This window comes from Lepidothrix coronata, unplaced genomic scaffold (genome assembly GCF_001604755.1).
Source record: "Lepidothrix coronata isolate B3197 unplaced genomic scaffold, Lepidothrix_coronata-1.0 Scaffold36, whole genome shotgun sequence".
NCBI classification, from domain to species: Eukaryota; Metazoa; Chordata; class Aves; order Passeriformes; family Pipridae; genus Lepidothrix; species Lepidothrix coronata.
In genome coordinates, this window is record NW_016690216.1 from 756,610 (window position 1) to 764,659 (window position 8,050).

The following is an 8,050-nucleotide window of genomic DNA, read 5'->3' on the forward strand; positions in this document are numbered from 1 at the left end:
TTAAGAGGTTTTGGGAAACATTTAGTAGAAAACAAAGGCAGGGTGCATGGTACTTAAAAATACAAACACCTGATACCAAAGAACGGGAACTTTGCTCCCCATAGGGAGAGCCTGAAAGTGTGTTTGTGAGCAACTCCAGTATTTTACAGGTGGTAGAATCATTGTTTGTTATCAGATACACAGAGAAAAGTCCTGGCACTGGCAGGAGTCAGATGTTAGATACACCTTTACACACCTAACTTCAAATGCATTCCAGACACAACATTAAATGTCACTGTGGCCCTGAGAGGAAAGCAGCATCACCTTCCTCCCATCAAATAAGAGCACAAAGACAGAGACTCCTCAAAGGTAGTTAAGGCTCTGGTAGAGAATAAAACCAAGTGCTCCCTGTCTTCATCTTACCAGCTGACAAGAAAGTCACTGAACTTACCTCAAACACAACATTGTCTTTGGAGACCCCCTGCTAAACCACGGCACAACCCGAGAAGGGTGGCACAGGGACGCAGGAGCCCAGCCTAGGGAAAATGACTCAGGACTGCAAGTGGAAAGACTTTAAGATACAAGGAAAGAAAATATATGGTGTTGGCATTCTTTACCAAACCGGACTTCAAAGCTCATCTATTAGAGGGTGACTTGTCCCCCTGCCTGCTGCAGTGCTCGTACCTCACGCAGCTCTGGTGAAAAGTTGCCAAATTTCTGTTCCTTCCATTACAGACAGCATTATGTTTAAAATGAGCAAGCCAGGGAGTGTCCTCTTGGTGAGTCTCCACACCACAGGACTTGGCATGGATTTTTTCTAAGACCTGGCCTCTGCTAGAAACTCCTCTGCAAATACCTGACCTTTAGCCATGCATTAAAAATATCGGCATGAGTATGCAAGAGGATGTGGATATGCAATACATTTTCCAGATGAAACTGTACAGAAAGCAATGTTGGGTTGACTCCAGCACACTGTCAGAAAAATGTGGAATAGTGATAACTAAAATAAGTGAACTGTACTATTTTTCCACCACAGGCGCAGAGATTGTCAACTTTGCAGCTGAAAGCATTGCCTCTGGCACTACCAGGCACAAGCCTGTTGTTATAGTTTATAACATCTGTCAGAAGATGCATTTTTCAGACATGTTTCATGTCAATTTATAATTTGGCATTCCCTGGAACTACAGACTAACTGGGTCACTGACCTGACAGAAATAGACTGCATGATGACAATCCATTCCACTTACAGTAGTTAATAGTTCATTTCCAAAAAAAAAAAAGGTTTTCTAATTTCTTCTCATAATTTCAAAAACATTTTTGTAATAGAGCTAGTCACTAAAATATCCATCATTACTTTGCATACCACTTTATTTAAATAAACTGTAGTGAATTTAAGGCTATGGTACTACATAAAATAATTCCTACTGATGCGTGGAAAAAAATAAATCTCAGATATGCTTTGCCTGCCTTTCTTCCCCTTTTGCTCTCAACTTACAGATCCTGTAGCAGAGTCACCAGAAGAGCCAATTATGGACACATGGCTGTTTGAGGGAATACCACAGACTTTATACAGAAAATATTTAAACTCAAACATTGGCATCTGCACAACAATTTCACATCTGAGAGTTACACAGCCAGAAAAGTTGCAATATCAGACTTGCACACACAAAAAAACCTGAAACAAGTCAGATTTCTCAGATGAAACTCCTCCTCAGAAAGCCATATGTGAACTCTACAAACAATGAAAATGTCAAATAGTGACAATTATTTTAAGAGAGGTTTTTAAAATCTCAACATTAACTCCATAGATGATTCACAGGTGAGCAGCTTGACCCTACATGGTATTGAAAACCTTTTTTTTTTAAGTGGCAGAACTACTATTAAAATAAATGGGCACACAGATCACTAATATAAAAACTGAAGTGATTAGAAGGAAAAGAGAGAGTTGAATATATAATTCAGTTAGATGAAGGCCCAGAAAAACTGAGAAGTTGAGTTCAAAGGGGGATGAAATGGAAACCCTTGTGAATGATCTCCCTCTTCTCAGCCATCAAGTTGAAGTCACTATTAAAGAGACATCATGTTTAACAGCTTTTTATTAATAAGCCTCGTGGAGCAGTCAGGGCCTCAGACCCGGCCCAAAGGTAAGTAGATCAGCACAGACACTTGCTGGCAGTCCCCGGACTCAGCCAGGTGTTCTACCATGTCAGACCTCCTGTCCTGCAGATTCACCTGCCTAATATTCTGCTTTATTTTAGACTGATATTTTCCTGCTGAGCCACCGCATTTTGCATAAAAGCAGTGAAACAGTAAGAGGCAGCACACAATCTATTTGTCTGATGTTTCCTTTTTTGGAGAGGATGGGGTGCACTGGGCCATAAAGCAGAACAGACACGCAAAAGCCCAAGCAGCATGCGCGGTTCTTCAGCCCTCTGTCTGACAAGGCACTTTTTGGTGAAGTGAGCCCCGGGCAGAGCCGTGCCGGGAGCTGACGCTGTGAAACCAGACACTCTGCCTGTGATGTGCCAGCAAAAGCAAAGGCGGAGCTCAGGAAGCAACAGCCTCCTCAGCAAAGCTGTTGCCCAAGTAACAAGGACCACTAAACACATAGCAGAAACTTCAGAAATTACAGGCTACTTTACTTGGTAGGGACCTTAAACATCATCTAGTTCCAAGCCCCTATCATGGGCAGGGACACCTTTCAGTAGACCAGGTTGCTCAAAACCCCACCCATCCTGGCCTAGAACACTTCCAGGGATGGGGCATCACAGCTTCTCTGGACAACCTTGTTCCAGCGCCTCATTACTCTCACAGTGAAGAATTTCTTGCTAATATCTCATGTACACCTACCCTATTTCAGTTTAAAGTCATTCCCTTTTGTCCTATCACTACATGCCCTTGTAAAAAGTCCTGCTCCAGCTCTCCTGTAGCCCCCTTTAGGTACGGGAAGGTTGCTGTAAGGACTCCCTAGAGCCTTCTCTTCTCCAGGCTGAACAACCCCAACTCTTTCAGCCTGTCTTCATAGGAGAGGTGTTCCAGCCCTCTGATTATCTTCATGAGCGTCCTCTGATTATCTTCATGAGCCTCCTCTGAACTTGCTCCAGCACATCCAAATCTTTTTTATGTTGGGGGCCCCAGAGTTGGACACAGTCTGGGTGGGGTTTCACATTACTTATCCATAATGAACCCTTATAAATGGTGTTCATCAACACTCAGGCTCTTGCAATGTCTATTCATTTAATCTCAATGGTAATATTTAAAAATCCAAACTTAGCTACTAATTTTTAAAAATAATTTACATTATAAATAGAAATAACAAGTTATTTAGCTTGACAACATGCTTGAGGTGGGTCATCCCATTAGCTGAAGAGACACAAATATTCTAGGGGAAAAAGAAATAAGCCTCCAATCATTTTTCTCCACGGACAAACTCTTTGACACAGAAATCCCAGCAGCTGACATACCAGGCTCCTCTGCCTCAGCGCACCAGCAACTTGCAGCAAAGACAAAGGTCTGTGCAAAGCTGCCGTGAGGCAGGCAAGGCTGTGAACGAAGGATGCTATCAGCCAGCCTGGGGGTGTGTAAGGGGGCCTTTATTTTGTGACTGTTGCACCCACCTCAGCTGACACCTGATCAGTGCACACTAAGGTAGTTATGTAGTTGTCTTGGAGCCAGGCTCAAGGCTCTCACCAGACAGAGGGTCTCCATGTGAAAAGCAGATACTCAGTAACTCTGCCATGCTTCAGATAATACCCTTTCTTCCCTGACCTTCGCTACCTAAAACAATGAGACAACGTGACAGGGGAGTCACCCCACATGTGCAAAACAGTTACGGTCTGGTTGCCACTGCTCCAGCACCTGTTTTGCCCATGTCAATCCTCCTGCAGGTAAGGAGCAGGAAACAGCCATGTGATCCTTTTCTAGGGACCCTGTGGAGCAGAAGGACTCAGCCAAGGCTGCTCTTCTCCCTGGCCCACGACATTCCTGCCTGTGCTGCAGCCAGGAGACATTCCTGTGTCTCCTCATGCCAGGGAGGGCAGGTGAATACAGTGCTCACACATCCTTCCGTGCAAGGATGCAGAACAGGGTCCAGCCCCATCTGCATACCAGCCACAGCAGCTGGACACATCGAGGCCCTCTCTGCAGCCCACCACCTCAGCTCCAGCTCCCAGGGCTAAACATAACCTTCTTCCTGCCAGGCTGGAGCCACAGTGTAATGAAAGCTCAGCCAGAGTCATCAGTAGAGATGGAAACCCTCCAAATCCAAAAAGCATGGGCATTAGCAGCCTCATGTCACCAAATAACCTGGCTGGCACCACCACCTTCTCAGAGGTGCCTGCATTTCTCTCAGGAGAGTGTTGGTAATAGCAGGATTGAAAACTGCTGTTGTGCAAGATATTTAGAGGTTCAGTAAAAGCAGACTTCAACAAAATAATCTATTCCAGCTAATCCAAGTGTCTAAAAATACAGTAGAAAAACTGCACTGCCGTGATAAACCTACATGCATTTATAAAGTCACAGAATGGCATCACAGTCACTGAGCTGAAAACTTCAATGACAATTATTAATAGAAGATGGTGAAAAGTTCAGAACTCACACAGAACAGGTATGAAGTTAACACAGAGCTCCTGACGGCCCATGGACTGCCCAATATTCAGTAGTTATCAGAAATGCAAAGCCAGCACATTATGAAATCATCAAAATGCTGAAGGAGGCTCTGACCAGTCCAAAACTCCGGGACTGTGCCCTGCGCCAGGGAAGCCTCCTCCACAGACTCCAGAGGAAGGGGCTCACCTCATGCCAAAGGAGAACACTCACTTTTACAAACGGGACTCAGCAATGCAAACCTCAGCACAGTCTGTATTTAGTTGCTCACAATTTTGGACCTGGTACTTTCCATGAGAACCAACATCTTCGGAAAAAACTCAAGGCAGCTTGCATGCTTCCTTATTCCTGGATCTGACAAATTCTAAAGAGCCTTTAGCCCTCCCATCTCCTTTTTGATGGGCCACAATAAACTATTTAGCAGATGTTTGACATGAAATGTAAGATAAATGAGGTTATGGAGCCAATTTATTTGCAGCTGACAGTAGTCAGGTCAGCCAGTTTCAGTGGTAATTTTCGTCCCTAGAAATCATCAGATCAACAGAAAAACCCCTTTAGTAGTTCTCCCACAGGACCCTCAACAGAAGGAAAACTCCAAAGTCATCTCCTTCACATCTAGCCCTGTTGCCAGCTGGAGAGCTCATAATTTAAGTAGATTATTTCAGAGAGAAAGTAACATGTACACAAACCCTGCAACAGCCCTCTGTGACACAGGACACAACAGCTGCCTTATAGATGGGTGCAGGCAGCACCTCAGAGAAACCCTTCTCACAGGCAAGGAGATCTTGCCTCACACTTGCTACATGGAGGGTACTTGTTGTACAAAACCACCCACTGACACACACATTTTTCCCTGTGGCTCAACACCTACTCCCAAACAACAGTGTAGGCAGGCCAGCGATGTCCTTCTGGGGCACCGAGCCAGGGTGTGCCTGGCTTCACCCTCTCCCCGCCAGCAACCCTATCACCAAGCCACTACTACCTGCTGCAAAAGAAACTGCTTTATTTCCTTTTATTGACCAACCAAAAACAGCACAAAGTCCATCTAATCAGGGCAAATGCACACAGTTATTATCAAAGTTTCTGCACCTTGATAGCCAGTGCCAACACGGAGACCCAGTAGATGTGGGAAACAAAAGGATTTCCCTCAAGTGTTGAAAATAGTGTTATGCAAAACTATTCTATTGTGTCATAAATATCTTGGCAGGATATCTGGACATGTGTCATCTTAGGCTGCACCTTTTGAGGTGTCTGAAGGTCGTTTTTCCCCAAGATTTTTCCCTGCTTTTTTTTCCATTTTTCCTGCTTTGCAGCTGTCATATTAATTAAGTAAAGCAATGTGATAGCTTTATTCATGTTCAGTAAAGAGCCAGAAAGACTTTTTGTTCTGGGTCATAAGCCTTATGCTACAATGTGATGACTTCTATCCTGATATGACACACCTTGTGAAACAAAAAATTGCAACAAACACTGCCTGAAAATATTCTGTCCACAGTCATTAGGCATAAAAACTCATATCTCCCAAATGATCTCTCAGACTTTAAATTAAAAATAAAATTACATTTAAAAAATAAAAATACAGCCTAAGGGAAAAATGTTACCAGAATACAATGGCAAGAGCTTCAATTAAGCCATCACCTGCACTTCGGGGGCCTGTCATGTAGATTCAGCTTTAAACCTCATGACATCTAATGTCAGCACTCAGGAGACACACAGAGGTGCTGACACTTGAGGGTGCCACTGGTCCTGCTCACTTAGCTCTACAGATTTTAACTGGATTAACATTAACTTTTTTTCTCATCTTGCCATACTCAGACCTTGCCCACTCCTGGTGAATTTTTTCAGCATTTTTTAGTTATTTGCATTTTTGACTGTTTAAGCAGTCAAAGGTGGCACCAAGCACCTTTGTGGACCATGCCTTTGCTATAAATGAAAGCAGTCCCTAGCAACAGAGCTTGAAGGAGGTAGAAGAACGAGGTGACAAGGATTGCTGCCGACAGCCAGATCCACTGTTGACTTTTCCACCTGCAGAGCTGAGTTACTATGGGACGAGGAGGTGGCCTTGGAATTGGGGTACTCACACTGCCCTTGTCACAGAGCCTGGCACCAAACTGTGAGGATCTGAACAGGATTAGAATCTGCAAGTGCTTCTGCCGTGAAATTGCACTTGCAAACACTAATTCTCTTCAGGACATTATTTCTGTTCTTACCTGTTCATTTTAAAGCTGGAAATGAGAGAAACACACATGCTTACTCCCACCTTCCCCAAGGGCAAGGAACACAATGGTAACACACGCAGAGCCAGGTGTGGTTACAAACACAGACCCTGACAACTTCTGGGCAAACCTTTACCAGCAGGAAACACTAGATGTAAAACTCTGGGCAGTGTCTGTCATAAGCTGAACAGGAGCTGTGGACCTAAAAACCCTTCTGAAATACAATTTCCAGAGGTGGATTCAAACTCCTCAGCTATTCACAGACACATTGCAGAGGCCGTATGCACAAGCTGGGAGCACCTCAGGTACAGAGATGCCATGTGTTTATATCCACACTTGGTACCGAGTCATTGCTGGGGGAGGGAGTCACCTGTTGTCACCGAGCTCCTCAGGAGCTCTGCAGGGAGAGAGGCACCTGCTGCCAGCCAGCTCCAGCTCTCCTCTCTGAGGCCAGGACTGATGGAGCCCCTCTGCCTGCTTGGTCCTTTGCCGCCTCCACTGTGCCCTGAAAGGGCGACCTTGGGTGACCCAGGCCACGTTTTCCATTTTCCCCCAGCCAGACAGACAAAAGCAATGGAAGATGTAATATGTTTTGCACATTTGCCCAGTGCAATTAGCAACAGGCTCTTAGCCGAGGGGCTGCATTGTCACACTCAGCTGGAGCCAGCTAAGCTGATTTGTCTGGGCTTGCAAAACTCCCCTTTTACAGGCCAGTGACTATGGTCAAAGGACAAACCGACAAGGTCCCATCTTGGCCCCAGCTGCCAAAAGATCCACCCCCTCCACCTGGCCCTACAAGGAGATGGGAATTTTTGAAGACTACTAGGTTTCTTTCTCACTGCTGGACAACCAGGTCTATATGCTGCAGGAGCTTCCAGGCTCCTTAATTCTCCTGTCCAGGGCTGGAAGTCTCCTGCCCTAGCCTGGCTTGCCAAGTGGCTAAAATACCCATGCCAGCACTGCAAGCCGGTACTTGCAAAATACAGGATAGACAAACATAAGCATAACCATCACTTACTGTTGGCCCAAGGAAAAATGCTTGCACTCTGGTAAGCATAGAGTGCTCACCACAAGGCACGAAAGAAGCATCAGCTCAGCAAACACAGGATGCTCCATACCTGGTCACTGCAAGTTTGCTAAAGGAGATGTTGTATTAACAATAACAACAACAACAAACAAAAAAAAAAAAAAAAAAAAAAAAAAAAAAAAAAAAAAAAAGGGGGGGGGGAAAAAAAAACTTTTCTCCCCCC